This window comes from Cibotium barometz, chromosome 8 (assembly GCF_041138505.1).
Source record: "Cibotium barometz isolate CiBa-2024 chromosome 8, ASM4113850v1, whole genome shotgun sequence".
Classification (NCBI taxonomy): domain Eukaryota; kingdom Viridiplantae; phylum Streptophyta; class Polypodiopsida; order Cyatheales; family Cibotiaceae; genus Cibotium; species Cibotium barometz.
Window position 1 is genome coordinate 16,156,144 of NC_141053.1, and position 16,948 is coordinate 16,173,091.

A 16,948-nucleotide genomic window follows, 5' to 3' on the forward strand; every position below is an offset into this window, starting at 1 on the left:
GTCCTCGTGCGGAAGGGTCCATGCCGCCTGCCACCATATGTTCTTCTCAGACTGCACTCCAAAGTAATCTTGCTTGCGTGGCTTTGTGTGCAAGTTATTCTCCGCATCACCTGTTTCATCTTCGCCGTCTAAGCTCTTTCGCTTCAATGCCGTGCTCATGAGTGTCAGACTTGTACGTTCCACCCTTTGGCCCTTTACAACCTGACATTCATCCAGTTTGAGGACAAATATAGCCTTTCCATCCGTCTCCTCTAATGTCATATCATAAAACTAAATCATAGCTCGTTGAAGCGCCTCCACCTCGACGTAAACATTGTTAAACTTGTTGTAAGCAAAATCTTTTGAATTTGACATTGGCATGCTACCATCCACCCATCTGTAGCCGCCTAGCAAGTCGGCAATATTGTTGTTTGCTGACTTCCTTGCCATAACTATACTGTATGGTGTTGGAAGTATAGATCGTGTCATTCCTTTGCCTCGTAGATGTGCTGTGATGCAAGTATACAAAGCCCTGTATCCCTTATCACTGATACCTGCTGTGTCGCACACAGTGAGCATGTCAATGGGACTGACAATCTGCTCGAATTCCTTGAGAAAATACTTTTGAATCCTGTCACGCAACGCACCATTTACTGGATTGGTTATCATATTGATTACTTTCTGCTCTGGAATAATGTGCTCAAGGATAGACTCCTCAGTATTGGAACAACCTAATATTGCTTTAGCACATTCCCTGGACATCACATAGTTCAGAGTCAATGACATAACTATATGAAAAAGGAATGTAATGCTAGTTTTGAAGCTGTGATTACCTTGTTTGACGCACACGTCGCTTGCGAGCCCCCCCATCTTTGGAAAGAAGACTCAGAGGCTTGCGCTTTCGCTGCCTTGCATTATATCCCATGGGGAGGTGAGTGAAATGATCGACACGTCGGCGAAGGTTCCGAGTTGAGTTTCGAAGACGGAGATAGTTCTCTATAGCTCGATCCCTCCTTTCCACACCTTTATCAAGCTTCATCTTCTGCTCTGCATCCTCCTTCTCTAGATCCTTGACTCGAGCCAGCATATGTTCCTTTGTGGCCATGAAAGTTGACGCACATTCTTCCTTTTCTGCCTTGCATAATTTTAGAAGCTTCTTGAGGTGATTTTGATTTGAGAGTTCCTGCAAGTAAAAAGAATAGAGCCTCTGACAGTACCCTAAGAAACCATTATAACCATCACCCAAGAAGCGTACGACCTGCGTGATATTACGAAAAGGGGGAGGTGCACCAGTCTATGGATCAAGGGGATAAATGCTTCCATCAGTCCAAAGATCAATGGCTTTTGCACCTTGAAGTCGTAGCACCTCAGCAGGAATACATCCCTTCGTTCGATTACTTCGCATTGTGGCATACTCCTCGTCTAAGTCCACGTGCAAGCGAAACTTTGATTGCTTGTTGGTGATGTCCCGTAGAGCCATTGTACCTAGCAAATGGAGATGGAGATGTAGATGGATACAGAGATGGAAATGTGGATGGTGATGGAGATGGAGATGTAGTTGGATACAGAGATGGAAATGTGGATGGTGATGGAGATGATGGAGATGGAGGATGGAGGTGGAGGATGGAAATGTGGATGGTGATGGAGGAGATGAAGATGGAGATGGTGATGGAGATGGAGGTGGAGGAGATGCAGATGGATATAGAGAAATGGAGGCCTTGAGGAGATAGATATGGAGAGCTTGCTAGTGATGGAGATGGAGAGCTTCAGCTTGCAAGGATGTGTAGATCTGTACCTTCACAGGAGGGGATGGTGAGCTCTTCCATGAGAGCTGGTGGAGAGGATGATAGATATGGAGAGCTTGCTAGTGATGGAGATGGAGAGCTTCAGCTTGCAAGGATGTGTAGATCTGTACCTTCACAAGAGGGGATGGTGAGCCCTTCCATGAGAGCTGGTGGAGAGGATGATGGAGTAGGAGGTCCAGATTTGCAGGCCATGGCTCCTAGAGAGAGAAAAAGAAGCCCTTACCCAAGTAAAACACCCTAAACGCGTTTTAGAGAGAGAGTGTAGAGAGAGAGTGGGATCTGCAGCACCTCCAAAAAGGGAGGGAACAAAGTGACAAAAATTTTCAAACATTCTTTGTGAAAGGTACTTCACTACAAGACAAAAAGGCAGTTAGGTCCATATTCCTTCCCAAGGACAGAAGATCTAATGATTAGATTACCTTTAGGCCTATTTTCTTTTTTGTAGAAAAGGAAAAATGCATTTTCAGGCCTAGGCCACTAGCTTGGTCAAAGCTTGATTAGCATTTTAAGCATTTCACTAAGTGTCCAAATAAAAGGGCCCAAGAAGACCCCAAACAAGTCCTAATGAATTTCCAATCATTCCTTCATCAGAGTATCTATGGCATCATTGGCAACCAGAACGCTCACCACCTGTTCACTCAGGGGCCTTTTCAATAGTTCTTAGCTCATAGTACTCGGCAACCAGAACGCTCACCACCTGTTCACTCAGGGGCCTTTTCAATAGTTCCTAGCTCATAGTACTCGGCAATATAATCACTTATAAAAATCAAGATGGAATCTCCGTTGAAGATCAACAAGATCAACCAACAGATCCATATAAAAGAGCCATGGACTCATCCGTTGAGGACCAGCAATTGAGGACGAGCAAAAGGTCAATCAACCAGATCCATGCCCGGTTTCAGAAAATAACTCTTACTCCTTATTCCAATATCTTCCACGACGCACGTGTGGGTATCTTTGACGACCCAGATGCCGAGCACCGTATGGTCAGCACCCTCTAGGATCCTTCGCAGGTCACCTAGTGCTTCACTCATAGGCTGCTTCCTTGGTCCCTTAGCCACGGTACCGAAAGCTCACCATTTAAATCAAATCGAGGCTAGTCAAGACCTCGGCCGACCTTGCTACGCGAGACGTCCTCCATTGACTCTCCATCAGCAGTTACAACTTGATCAGTTAGGTCTCCACGACCTTAATCACAAGATGGTCAAAATGCTTCCCCAGCATTCTTGACATAAAACAGTCATTTACAAACAGGTCACAAATACAGTTTCTATATTGAACTCTCGTCTTTCCACATTATTCCACATCAATCCATATTACTTAATCCAATTCCAAATCATATGTGTATCCATTCTTGACCAGATAGATCATTTTCCATCCCATCACATCAGATTCATTCACTTCACATAACATCCATTCCTATCTTTCTTAATTTACATTACGTCTCATCACATCCATTTCTCATTATATCTCATTCTTTTAGATCTTATATTATTCATTCACATTCTGATTCACATGACATCTCATCTCATCCATTCGCTCATATCGACTTCATATCCATTCACATTCATATTTGCATTCATTATTCCACACACACATCCACATTCGTACATCCACATTCACATCTACATCCATACATCCATTTTTACATCCACATCCACATTCATACATCCACATCCACATCTACATTCATACATCCACATTCACATTCACATCCATACATCCATACCCACATTCCACATTCATACATCCATATCCACATTCCACATTCATACATCCACATCCACATCCACATTCACATCCATACATCCATATCCACATTCCACAGCCTCATTCACATTCACATACATCGACATCCACATTCCATATCTACATCCATATCCCCATTCACACATCCACATTCACATTCACATACATCCACATTCACATTCACATTCACATCCATACATCCATATCCACATTCCACATCTACATCATTTCTTTCACATACATATAACTACATCCATTCTTTCACATACATACATCTCCATCTATTCCTTGTTCATTTTGATCTATTTTTTTCGTTTCATATCCTCATATCTATTTATAAAATACAAGAGAATGCTTATTTTTTATATAAGATTTCTTTATGCATCTATTTATGTATAAATTCCATTTTAAGGAGACTAACACTTTCAAAATAAAAATCAATCTTTTATGCATCTTCCTATGCATAAATTCATTTTAAATGAGAATGACACTTTTGAATTAAAAATCAATCTTTTATGCATCTTCCTATGCATAAAATCAAAATTGACGAAAATAACTCTTTTGAACTAAAAATAGATTTCTTTATGCATCTTTCTATGCATAAAATCAAAATTGATGAGAATAACTCTTTTTGGTTAAAATAAATTCTTTATGCTGCATAAATCCAATTTAGTAGGAATTACACTTTTAGAATAAAAGAATTTTTCTTATGCATCCTATTTATGCATAAAATCATTTATGATGAAAATCACACTTTTAATATAAAAAAATATATTTTATGCATACAATCATTTATGATGAAAATCACTCTTTTAATATAAAAGAATTTCTTTTATGCATCTAATTTATGCATAAAATCATTTATGATGAAAATCACACTTTTAATATAAAAATATCTTTTATGCATACAATCATTTATGATGAAAATCACTCTTTTAATATAAAAAAATATCTTTTATACATATGTTTATACATACAATCATTTATGATGAAAATCACTCTTTGCTTATAATTTTGTCTTAGTTTTACTCGTATATACTGCTAGTAAAGAGCTGTAGTTATACCCTCGGTATATACCGGGTAGTCATGGTCCTTGGAATTATAAGGTAAATACCATCATGTCTAGGCCTCAAGCAAGTTAGGGATTCCATGCGATTGCGGTACTTCCATCTGAAGACCCAATTACTAATTTATGAATTTCAGTTTGAATATCAATTTGTATGAATTTCATCACACAATTATAACCTTTTACTCTTACTTCATAAATTTTTGACATTTTTGGCTTCTCAGTTGATCCACATTAGCCAATTTGCTCTGATACCAGCTGAAAGATCCCTATCCCCATCGCACAATGAATTCATGGGGGTGCTAGCAGCGGAAGTAGCACTTCTTGTGCAGGGTAGGGTCCCTCACTCGGGGCTTGGCCCACGGATATCCAGACAAGAGACTAATCCCTCGGTTCTTCCAAAACCAAACCCAGAAAAACCTCCCTCGCTCAGAAAGCACGGGCGATTCCTCCAGGATAATTTTACTCTAACGTAGTCAAAAGCCTTAACTAACTGAACTGATCTGACTAAACCTGTAAGTCCCATAGTCAGATCAAGGAAAAGATTGCACTTGGATCATAGAGACCAACGCTTTTTTCCTCATTGAGAGGCACAACCGTTGATTCTTTTCCATAGAACAATTTTTATCCGGGATTTAATTCATCTATCGTACCATAATAGAAATGAGTCTCATTTTAGGGATCCATCAATCCAGCCTAACCCCATCTAGTCCCGTGGGTTAGCCAACCACCCAAGCACTGTAGTGATGGGATCCAATTAGGAATTTGGTTAGGTTTTTTCCCAGGTACCAGGGAAAAGAGTTCCTAGGCCCCCTAGCCGGATATTCATGCAAACTTAAAACTAGTCACACCACTTACACACCCAATATGAAATTGCCTTTTTCACAGATTCAGCTGTCTTTAAAACAATCATTTAATGAAATCATAGTGTCACTGATCATAATCCTCAAAATCTCTGGTTGAATCCTTATTTCCAATCATTTCTTCATCAGAGTACCTATGGCATCATTGGCAACCAGAATGCTTACCACACCTGTCCACTCAGGGGCCTTTTCGATGGTTCCTAGCTCATAGTACTTGACAATATATTCACATATCAAAATGGAATCTCCATTGAAGATCAGCACGATCAATCAATGGATCCATATAAAAGAGCCATGGACTCATCTGTTGAGGACCAGTAAGGTCAATCAACCAGATCCATGTCCGAATTTAGAAAACAACTCTTACTCCTTGTTCCAATATCTTCCACGATGCACGCGTGGGTATCTTTGGCGACCCAGAGCCCGAGCACCGTATGGTTAGTGCCGTCTAGGATCCTTCACAGGTCACCTAGTGCTTCACTCATAGGCCACTTCCTTGGTCCCTCATCCACCGTACCAGAAGCTTACCATTTAAATCAAACTGAGGCTGGTCAAGACCTCTGTCGACCTTGCTACGCGAGACGTCCTCCATCCGTCAATGCTATTGCAACTTTATCAGATTAGGTCTCCACGACCTCATTCACAAGACGATCAAAATGCTTCCCCAGCATTCTTGACATAAAACAGTCATTTAAAAACAGGTCATAAATACAGTTTCTATAACAAACTATCGTCTTTTCACATTGTTCCACATCAATCCACATTATTTAAATCACATCCATTTCATATGTATTACGATTCTCATCCAATCACATCATTTTCGTCTCATCATATCTTTCCTCATTTATCCTCATTAGATCCCATCCACTCGCATCTACGCATCTACCCATCTTCACATCTCATCACACATCACATTATTCACACCTCAATTCACATAACATCACATCTCATTTATTCACATCTCGATTCATATCCATCACATTCATTCATATCCATCACATTCATTCTCATCACCATCCCACCACATACATTCTATCCATATAACATCTAATCACATCTATCCACATCATATCTCATTCATATACATCTCATCTCATTCATCCACATGCATCCAATCATTCACCTGTACGACTACCCACATCTATTCATACATTCATATCTATCACTTCACATCCACATATATTCATGTCACATCACATCTCTTTACATCACATCACATTCTTTCACATACACATTTGCATCCATTCTTTCACATACATCCACTCACATCCCATATCATTCGTTTACATTCTGATTCACATGACATCACATCTTATCCATTCATTCAGATCTATCTGATTCACATCACATCTCATCACATCTATTCACATCTCATCTCATCACCTCACATCTCATCACCTCTATTCACATCACATCTATCCATCCATTCATTCACATCTATTCACCTCACATCTCATCACCTCTATTCACATCTATTCACCTCACATCTGATCACCTCTATTCACATCACATCCATCCATCCATTCATTCACATTTATGTGATTCACATCACATCCATCCATCCATTCATTCACATCTATCTGATTCACATCACATCTCATCACATCTATTCACCTCACATCTCATCACCTCTATTCACATCACATCCATTCATTCACATTTATCTGATTCACATCACATCTCATCACATCTATTTCATAGAATTTAAACATAGAATTTAAGAGAACTCTAATTTTGATATAAAGATTCTTTACGCATCTATTTATGCATAAAAATCAACTTCACTGGGAATAACACTTTTATAAAAATCCTTTTATGTATCTATTTATGCATAAAAATCAACTTTCATGAGAATAACACTTTTGAAATAAAAATAAATCAATTTTAATAATTAATATTAGTGATATCCATGCATATTCAATGGTGAATATGTACATGGAGTAAATTAGAATATTTCTTTTAGAATGCACAAACGGTGGGAATTACTCTTTTAGAATAACATAAAAATAAACTTTCTTTTCCACAAAATTCAAGAAAATTTTCCCATAACCTCCTTTGTATGGCTGACCATTTCTCATTTTTAACATTCTATTTTCAATTTAAATTAACCCCAATTAGATGTAAAGGACTCTAATCTACACAATTTTTAATTTCCAAGAGAGTAAACAATAAGAAAAGTTTAGTTAATCTTTTTACTAAACATTCTAGGATAAAGAAGGTCTGAATTGTAAGGACGAGAAGGGGATGGCATTTTCATCAAGGCATAGCATCAGAATTTAGTTTAATCAACTAAAACAAACAAGAAAATCAAGAAAACCATAGATTTAAAATTAAAAGTAAGAAGAATTTAGCTTACAACATGGAGTTTGTAAGCTTTCCTTTGGCTTAAGGGATTGAGGGTTCTTTTCCATTTAATTTCTTGGATCTCAAATATCATGGGAATTTCTCTTTTTGCATTTAAATTATTGAATTCCAAATGTCATGGGAATTCCTCTTTTATCATAAAATAAATTTATCTAAACTTCCTCTTTTCTTTAATAAAAATATCCATTATTTAAAATATGTCAAGAATTTCACTTTTACCATTTAAATGATTGAATTCCAAATGTCACGAAAATTCCTCTTTTATCATTTAAATTTTCTCATACATGAAATAAATTTATCTAAAATTTCTCTTTAAATAAAAATATTCATTATTTTAATATACCAAAATTTCTTTTTTTCCATTTAATTACATGGATCTCCATTATCATGGGAATTTCTCTTTTTGCATAAAATAAAATTATAAAAAATTTCTCTTTTTTTTAATTAATTATTTATGCATAAACACTAAAAATTAGTTTTCCATGATTGTGATGAAAATCATTCTTTTAGCATAGGATGACCAATCCTAAAATATGGTAGGAAGTCCTCTTTTCACATTATGCATTAAAATGAGCTATGTATTAATTTCTAAAAATTTTGCCATAGCCTCATCACTATTACTGATAATTTTCAATATTTCTAGAAAGAATAAGACTTTGTAATACAATTATGATAGAATAACTATCCTTAGACCTAAATCCAATTTATGGAATTAAATCATAAGTTTACCATAAATTTATTAGCATAAAAACATAAAAGCCATTTTCTTAACCTCTAGCTTAACAAAGTTAGAGATTGATTTTGAATTAAGAATTTATTAATGAGAAGCATTCATTTGCTTAAGAATTAGTCATAGGAATGACTATTCTTTTAGGAGAGAGAGATATACATAAAAAGCATCCTAAATTAAGCATAAAGATTAACATTTTTGTGATTAATCATTAAAACTCATAGAGAAAGCTTGATTTGCATTAAAAATAACTAAATAGAAACTTCTCAAGCTTGAGAGGGGGTGAGAAGTGAAATCATTGAGAATATTAATGAAAACCATGAAATTACTTCTTACCTCTAGATTTGGCTTGCTTCTTTATCTTAGAAGGAAGCCCCTAACCAATCAATTGGTTTAGTATGTTGAGAAGAAAGCTCCAAGGATTTTTGAAGAGAGAGAGAAGCTCCAAGTTCTCCAAAAGTTGAGAAGAAAGCTCCAAGGATTGTTGAAGAGAGAGAGAAGCTCCAAGTTCTCCAAAAGTACAGGATTTTTAAGGGATAATAGAAAATATCATTATTTTAATGTAATACTGGCATGGTATAGCTCAAAGATGAGAATACAAAAGAATGAGGGTCTATTTATAGGTGAGGGAGTCCACTAACTGAGTCCAACTAAGTTCTAGAATTTTCTATCATTTCTCTAAAATATCTCATTTTTTTAGTAATATCTCTTAATTTTTAACTAATAAACCTTGTACTCTGTCAACTCTTCATCTTATGTGAGCAGTTATTCATTTTTGGGTATTTTCTTTTATTCTTTGGATTTATCTCATCCCAGCACTTGGATTAATCCTATTGGCACATAGGAACAGTAATTGGACCATAATCCAGAAATTTCTGAAAATGTAGACCCTTAGGCTAAGGTCCCTTATACCATTTTCAATTAATTCCTAATGCACATTAGAAAGTTCATTTTGAACTTTTGTTTTAGGGGAATCCATTTTAGACACTAGGAGGATTTTTATATCCAAAGATATCTCAATTTGGATTATCTCTCTCTGGACATTTTCTCTCTCTAGGCCAAAATAGGATAAAATAAGATCTTTCTTCTATTTCAAAGAGGGGAATAATTACAAGAATAGAAGAGGAGGTTCTTACACCTTTACACCTCAAAAGCTGGAGGGAGGAATCTTACATCTCTAGTAAAGAGAATGTGGGGGGAGAGAGAGAGAGCTTGAGTTCCTTGCAAAGTAAACACACACACACAAGAGAGTGCAAGACACAAGAGAGAGATGGATGGCTAAATTTTCTTCTATCTTCTTCTCTTCTCTACAACCATAACTAAAAGATAAGAGTACATACATAAACGAAAGTACTCTCCTACAACAACATATAAAGTGGGTGGTCTATAGTGTGAACCCGACTATATGAGTTGGTGTTATAACTGTGCCATAACTTTAGTACTCAAAAGTGGCTGTCACATAGCGTGTCATCCACTCGCGGTATATCAACCATAATCGTACCAACAATGCCAGTGACATAAGTGCAAAAGCTATCACCCAGGTGGGTCATCAATGTTCATCATAGCACTAGTTGAGCTCGATATCTCAACACTCCCCCTTGAGGTCAACTCCACACACTACACTCCAAGTAAGCTCCTAAACCTGTGGAGCTTCTCTGTGCCCAATGCCTTTGTGAAGATGTCAGCCACCTTATCCTCTATGCTGACATATAGCATATCTACATCACTTTCTAGAACCTTCTCCCTCACAAATTGATAGTGCACCTCAATGTGCTTCATTCTAACATGGTATACTGTTGTATGCTACTTATTTTGTCACAATAAATGACAATTGCCCTATCCATGGGCTCACCCATATCTCCAAGTAGCTTTTGAAACCAAACTACTTCACGAGCTGCCATAGGAGCACCCCTGTACTCTGCCTATGTACTCGACAAGGCAACTATTGGCTGCTTCTTACTACTCCGACTCAGAAGCACTGCCAAATGAGAACATAAAACCACTGGTAGATCTTCCGTCTACAACACTACTAGCCCAATCAGCATCTGTGTACCCATGTAGCTGTATCTTTATACCAATCTCATAGAAAAGTCCATAATCAACTGTGGACTTTATGTACCTGAATCTCCATCTAGCTGCATCCAAGTGTGGCTTCTTAGGGGTCTGCATAAAATGACTCACAAGTCTAACAACATAGCCAAAGTCTAGCCTAGTAATGGTTATGTAGATCAAACTACCCACTATGTGCCTGACTGTATGTAGTGGGGTCCTCTAAAAGCTCACCTGTATGTGTAGAAAGCTTTGTGTTCTACTCCAATGGCATTGAAATAGGCTTATAGCCTATCATACAATACTTGGATAACATGTCCAAGCCTACTCCAATGGCATTGAAATAGGCTTATAGCCTATCATACAATACTTGGATAACATGTCCAAGCCATATTGCCTCTGCAACAACAAAATTCCATCAGGTAATCTCACCACCTCTATGCCCAAAAAATATCTCAGCTCACCCAAATCCTTCATCTCAAACTTTTGCTTCAAAAGCCTCCTGACATGTTGTATGTCAACATCACTATCACCAATGCTAATCAAGTCATCCACATGGATGACTAATAGCATGATCCCTCTGTTTGACTTTTTTACATAAAGTGAAAAATTGGCATTGGATATCTGAAATCTAATGGTAACAAAATACTCCCCGACCTTGTTTAACTATGCTTTGGGTGCCTACTTCAAGCCATACAAGGCTTTACGTAACTTGCACAAAAAATCTAGGTGTGCATCACTCTCATAACATGGTGGTTGCATCATGTAAACTTCTTCTTTTGCAAATCACCATGCAAGAAGGCATTATTTACATCCATTTGATGTAAAGACCAACCCTTTGCTGCAACCATAGCAATGACAGCTCTCACTATTGCCATTCTTGCAAACTGAGCTGAATGTCTCTTCATAGTCAATGCCATAAGTCTACACATAGCCTTTGGCTACCAATCTTGCCTTATACCTACTCACTGGACCTTCCTCGTTATGCTTAACTTTATACACCCACTTACATCCAATTTCCTTCTTTTCCTTAGACAAGGGCACTAACTCCCATGTTGCATTTGAATCCAATGCTACCATATACTCATTCATGGCATCTTCCCATTTCTTATTTCCAAGTGCCTGCTCAGAATATTCTTATATTACTTTAACCATGTAAGCATAATGATGGGCTGTATATCCATCATATCTCAACCTCTCAATAGGATACCTAACCCTTGTAGACTTGTGTACACCTAGATTACTACCAGGTGTCCTCAAAATAGCCCTCGTTCTCCTTACACCAGGAGTAACCACAGATGTAATGCCAAGCTTCTCATCAAGGCTCTCCAAATGGAGAGTCACCATCCACATATGAGTGACCTGCTGACAGATCAGGCACAAAAGCTTGATCTACCTTTTCCTTCCCTTTGGATGATACATGTGTACCTGCATCTATCCTTAACTTACTTGGCCATGGGCTAACATTGGATCCATTACTAGAGGACTCTCGAGGTCCACTAAACACCTATGATTGTTGCTCTACATGTTGTGCAACATCAACACTTCTTACATCTGCATCTTCTATTTCCTTCACTATTGGTGCATACTAGCTACTCATCTCATCAAAGACAACATCTTTGCTTACTTGCATCTCACGAGCGGTAGGGTTATAACATTTATAACCTTTCTACTCCATAGCATAACCAATAAAGATACATTTCTCTACCTTTGGATCTAACTTTGTTCTCACTTCATCAAGAACATGCACATATGCAATACACCCAAACATTTTCAAGTGAGACACATCCGGTCTTATGCCTATAAACTTTTGTTCAGGTGTCATACCATGAACAGCTGCACAGTGAGTGTCCTGTTCATAATGTACATAGCAATTGCTACTGCTTTTGCCTAAAAATAATGTGGCATATTCTTTTTCAGTCAAGGCACGTGCCACTTCTACAATGTGCTTGTTTTTTCTTTCTACAACACCATTATTTTGTGGAGTGTACCTACATGTAAACTGTCTCTTGATTCCTTGCTTCCTTAGGAAATCGTTGAACTCATTGGAGAAATATTCTCAACCACCATCTGATCTCAAGAATTTTATTTGCATGCCTTTTTCCTTCTCAACCTAGGCTGTAAATATCTAAAAGTGAGAAAACATGTCACTTTTCTCCTTCATGAAGTAAACCTACACTTTCCTAGTGTGGCCATCAATGAATTTAACATAATACCTGTAGCTTGAAATTGTTGCAGTCTTGGCCGATCCCCATACATCTGAATGTATGACATCTAATGGCCTTGATTGACATACTTTTCATGTGGGAAAACATGTTTGGCCTGCTTACCAAGCTGGCATACTTCACATACTTTATGCATACCATCAACCTTAAACCTGCAAGGCAGACCTGCAACAAAAATTTTGGGCCTGCATAGACTTTAGTCACTGTACATTCACATGACCGATGTGCTTGTGCCATATGGCAATATTTGCAATGACACCTGTTCCATGTGCAAACACGACTGCCTTTACTTCAGGCATCTTCATATCCAAAGTAAACATCCTACCATTTCTATTATCCTTTGCAATGAAGTAACACTGATTTTTGAAGTCTTCCACAAAATATCCTTGAAGATTAAACCTCACTTGTAGACCTTGCTCAACCATCTGTCCAACAGAAACCAAGTTTTTTGTAATGCTTGGAACATGAAGTACATCTGCCAAGTACTTCATTTTTCCATCCTGCATAGACAATGGCACTTTACCAACATGCGCAGTGGGATGCGTAGTATCATTACTTGTTTCTACATAACTTGGTTTTTTCATTTTTTGCATCTCTAAACCACTTAGCATATGACTGGTCATGTGGTTAGAGGCACCAGAGTCCACATACCATGTATCTTGAGATCCCGACACATCCTCTGTTATATGGAACTGAGCATGTGCTGCATCACAAATAGCTTCTCACTTCTGTCATCACCTCCCTATTTACTAGATGATGCATAGTAACTTGCCTTGCTATAACTTTCCACTTTTAATGTCATTTTGCTTTTTATAGTAGTCCTTTGCCATGTGCCCTGGTTTGCCACAATAATAGCACTCTATGCTATTTTCATTCTCATTCCTTTTCCAACCACCTCGACCTCTTTGGCTCCCCCTGCCTCTAGACTGGCCTCTTCCACATGCAAATCATTGGGACAATGTTGTCCAGAATTCTGATTTCCTTTTCGGCCCCACCCACTGCCTTGGCCTTGACCATGACCTCTACCTTTGCCTCTATACTTGAAGTAGAGTAAAAAGGTTGTTCCGATGTGTTCTTGGTTTGTGAAGAAGAGTCCTCACCTAGTGACTTTTCTTCTATTATTAGCATGGACACCAAGTCTTGAAAGTTGGGAATATTCTCCCTGACTACAATGGAGGTCTTGAATGGCTTGTACTCTTTGCCAAGCCCATTCAAACAGACACTCACCAAATCATCATCTTCCATTGATACATTGATGGACCCAAGGGATTCAACAATGCCCTTGATCTTTAAAGCATACTCATTGATAGACATGCTTTTCTTTTCCACATTGTGCAGCTTGATTTACCTACAATTTTCTCGCCTTTGTGTTGGGTTGGAATATCTACACCAGATTCTCTCACATAACTACTGGAGTGTTGGATATGTCCTATCATCATGTCTGTGTGGCAGTAATTGAAAGCCAATACATGAATTGCCTTGCACCCTGGTTCCAATCCTTGAATGCCTTTATGCTGCTAGAGTGGCATTCTCTTCAGACCATTCGGGAGGCTCCTTAGTGTCTCCTTTGACATAGTCCCAAAATCATTTACCCATAAAGAAATTGGGCGTTCTGAACTTCCAGGCATGGAAGTTGTTCTTGTCCAGATTCTCACTGACAATCTAATTGATTCTGTTTGACATGTTTTCTTGCAATAATTAAAAAACTACAATAGACAATTTCTGTATGCAACCTATAACACAACAGTATCTTATGTGACTACTGTGGCAGTACTTTAGCACAACCTGTAGGTCACCAGATCTGACCAAAGTACATGTACATACACCCAATGTCAACAATACATGTGCAACAAGTGTCTGCAATCCCAAAATGCACTGCTGCACTACAATAACCAATTTTGACTAGAGACAGTTCTTAACCAGAACTTCTCGTAACTATCAAACCTTATAGTGACAAAACGGAGACCGAAATGTGCTTGAAACGTGATTCTAGCCGCAAAACATCAATACAAAGAGAACCTTGCACCTTTCTTGCTTGTTCGTGCCTCTTGCTTGCCTCCTTAGCTCTCACACCAACTGAAGCTTTGATACCATAAAGAGAATGTGGGGGAGAGAGAGAGAGCTTGAGTTCCTTACAAGCAAAACACAGACACACGCAACATGCAAGAGAGTGCAAGACATAAGAGAGAGATGGATTGTGATGTCCCTCGCCCGGCTCTGGGGCTCCTGCCAGCAGCGGAAGCGGCGTCGGCCTCCCATGCGGGGCGGGGTCCACACACTCGAGGCCTCGCCTGCCCGCGGATGTTCGGGACAAGAGGCTAGCCCGAGCGGCCCCTCCGAGACCGGGCCTGGAAGACTCCCCTTGCCCGGAAGGCACGGGCGATTCTGCCAATTGGGAAAAATCTAACGGCGGGGAAATTACTCTAACGAGTCAAATCTTAACTAGAAAAACTGATCTGATCAAACCTGAAGTCACATGGTCAGATCAAGAAGATACTTGCACTTGGTCCATGGAATCACCACTTTTTTCCTCATTTACGAGGCACAGCCAATGGTCCCCTCCCACAGAACAAGGTCTTCTCAGGATTTAAAACTAAATAACGTAACTAATCATATCTAGTTATTTCTCAGGAATCCTTTGATCCAGCCCATCCGGCCCATGGGTTAGCCAACCATCCGACCACTGAATTGGTGGGATTCCTTTATAAAGATTTGGTTGGGTTTTTGCCTGGGTACCAAAAGGAAAAGAGTTCCCAGGCCCCCTAGCCGGCGATTCATGCAAAAATCAAGGTAGGCATACCATGTACACACCCAATATGAACTTGCCATTTCGACTGGCTTTAAAAACAATCCTTCAATAGAAATCATAATATTTCTCATCATCATTTTCCAAAATTTTGAGTCCATTGTATTACAAAAATGTATCCTCTAAACTCTCCGTTGAAGACTGGCCGGCCTGAAAAGATGCAGGGGGGAAGAGAGCTTGAGCTCTTGCAAGCACACACACACACTCACAAAACCCTAATAGAGAACACACAAGGTGAGAGGCTGAAAATCTTCTTCTTCTCTACTCAACACTCAACACACCATATACAAGATAAGAGTACACACAATATGAAAGGTACTCAACCAAATACATACACGGGTTCTCTATAGTGTGAATCCGACTAAATGAGCTGGCGCTATAACTATGCCAGTCTCTAGAGTGGCTGTCACACAGCCTGTCATCCCACTGGCCGCATATCTCCCATGATCTCACCAACCATGCCAGTGGTGTAAGTGTGGGGCCTACCCCCCAGGCGGGTCATCAGTGGCCACCGCCTCACTAGACGAGCTCGATATCTCAACACTCCCCCTTGAGCTCAACTCCATTTCATGTACACCAAGCGAAGCCCTGAATCTGCGGAGCTTCTCTGTACCCAATGCTTTGGTGAAGATGTCAGCTACCTGATCCTCTGTGCTGACATAAACAAGGTCAAGGTCTCCTGCCAAGACCTTCTCTCTGACGAAGTGGTAGTGGACCTCTATGTGCTTCGTACGAGCATGAAAGACTGGGTTCCTGGCCAACTGTATACTACTAATGTTGTCACAGAAAATGACAACTTGTCTATCCACTGATAGACCCAAATCTGCAAGTAGCTTTCTCAACCAAGCTACCTCACATGCTGCCATAGCAGCTCCTCTGTACTCGGCCTCTGTACTCGATAGAGCAACCGTAGGCTGCTTCTTGCTTCTCCAAGTCACAGCAGCACTCCCCAAAGAAAACATGAATCCACTGGTAGATCTTCTATCTGAGATACTACCAGCCCAATCAGCATCTGTGTACCCATGTACACATATCTCTGTCCCAGTCTCATAGAATAGTCCACAATGCAAAGTAGACCTCACATACCTCAGTATGCGTCTGACTGCATCCAAATGCGGTTTCCGTGGAACCTGCATAAACTGACTCACCAACCCAACAGCATAGCTCAAATCTGGTCTGGTGATCGTCATGTAGATCAAACTTCCTACTATGCTCCTGTACATAGTAGGATCCTCCAAGATCTCTCCTGAATCTGCACTCAACTTGCCATTCTGATCCAATGGCACAGAAATAGGCTTACAGCCTGTCGTAC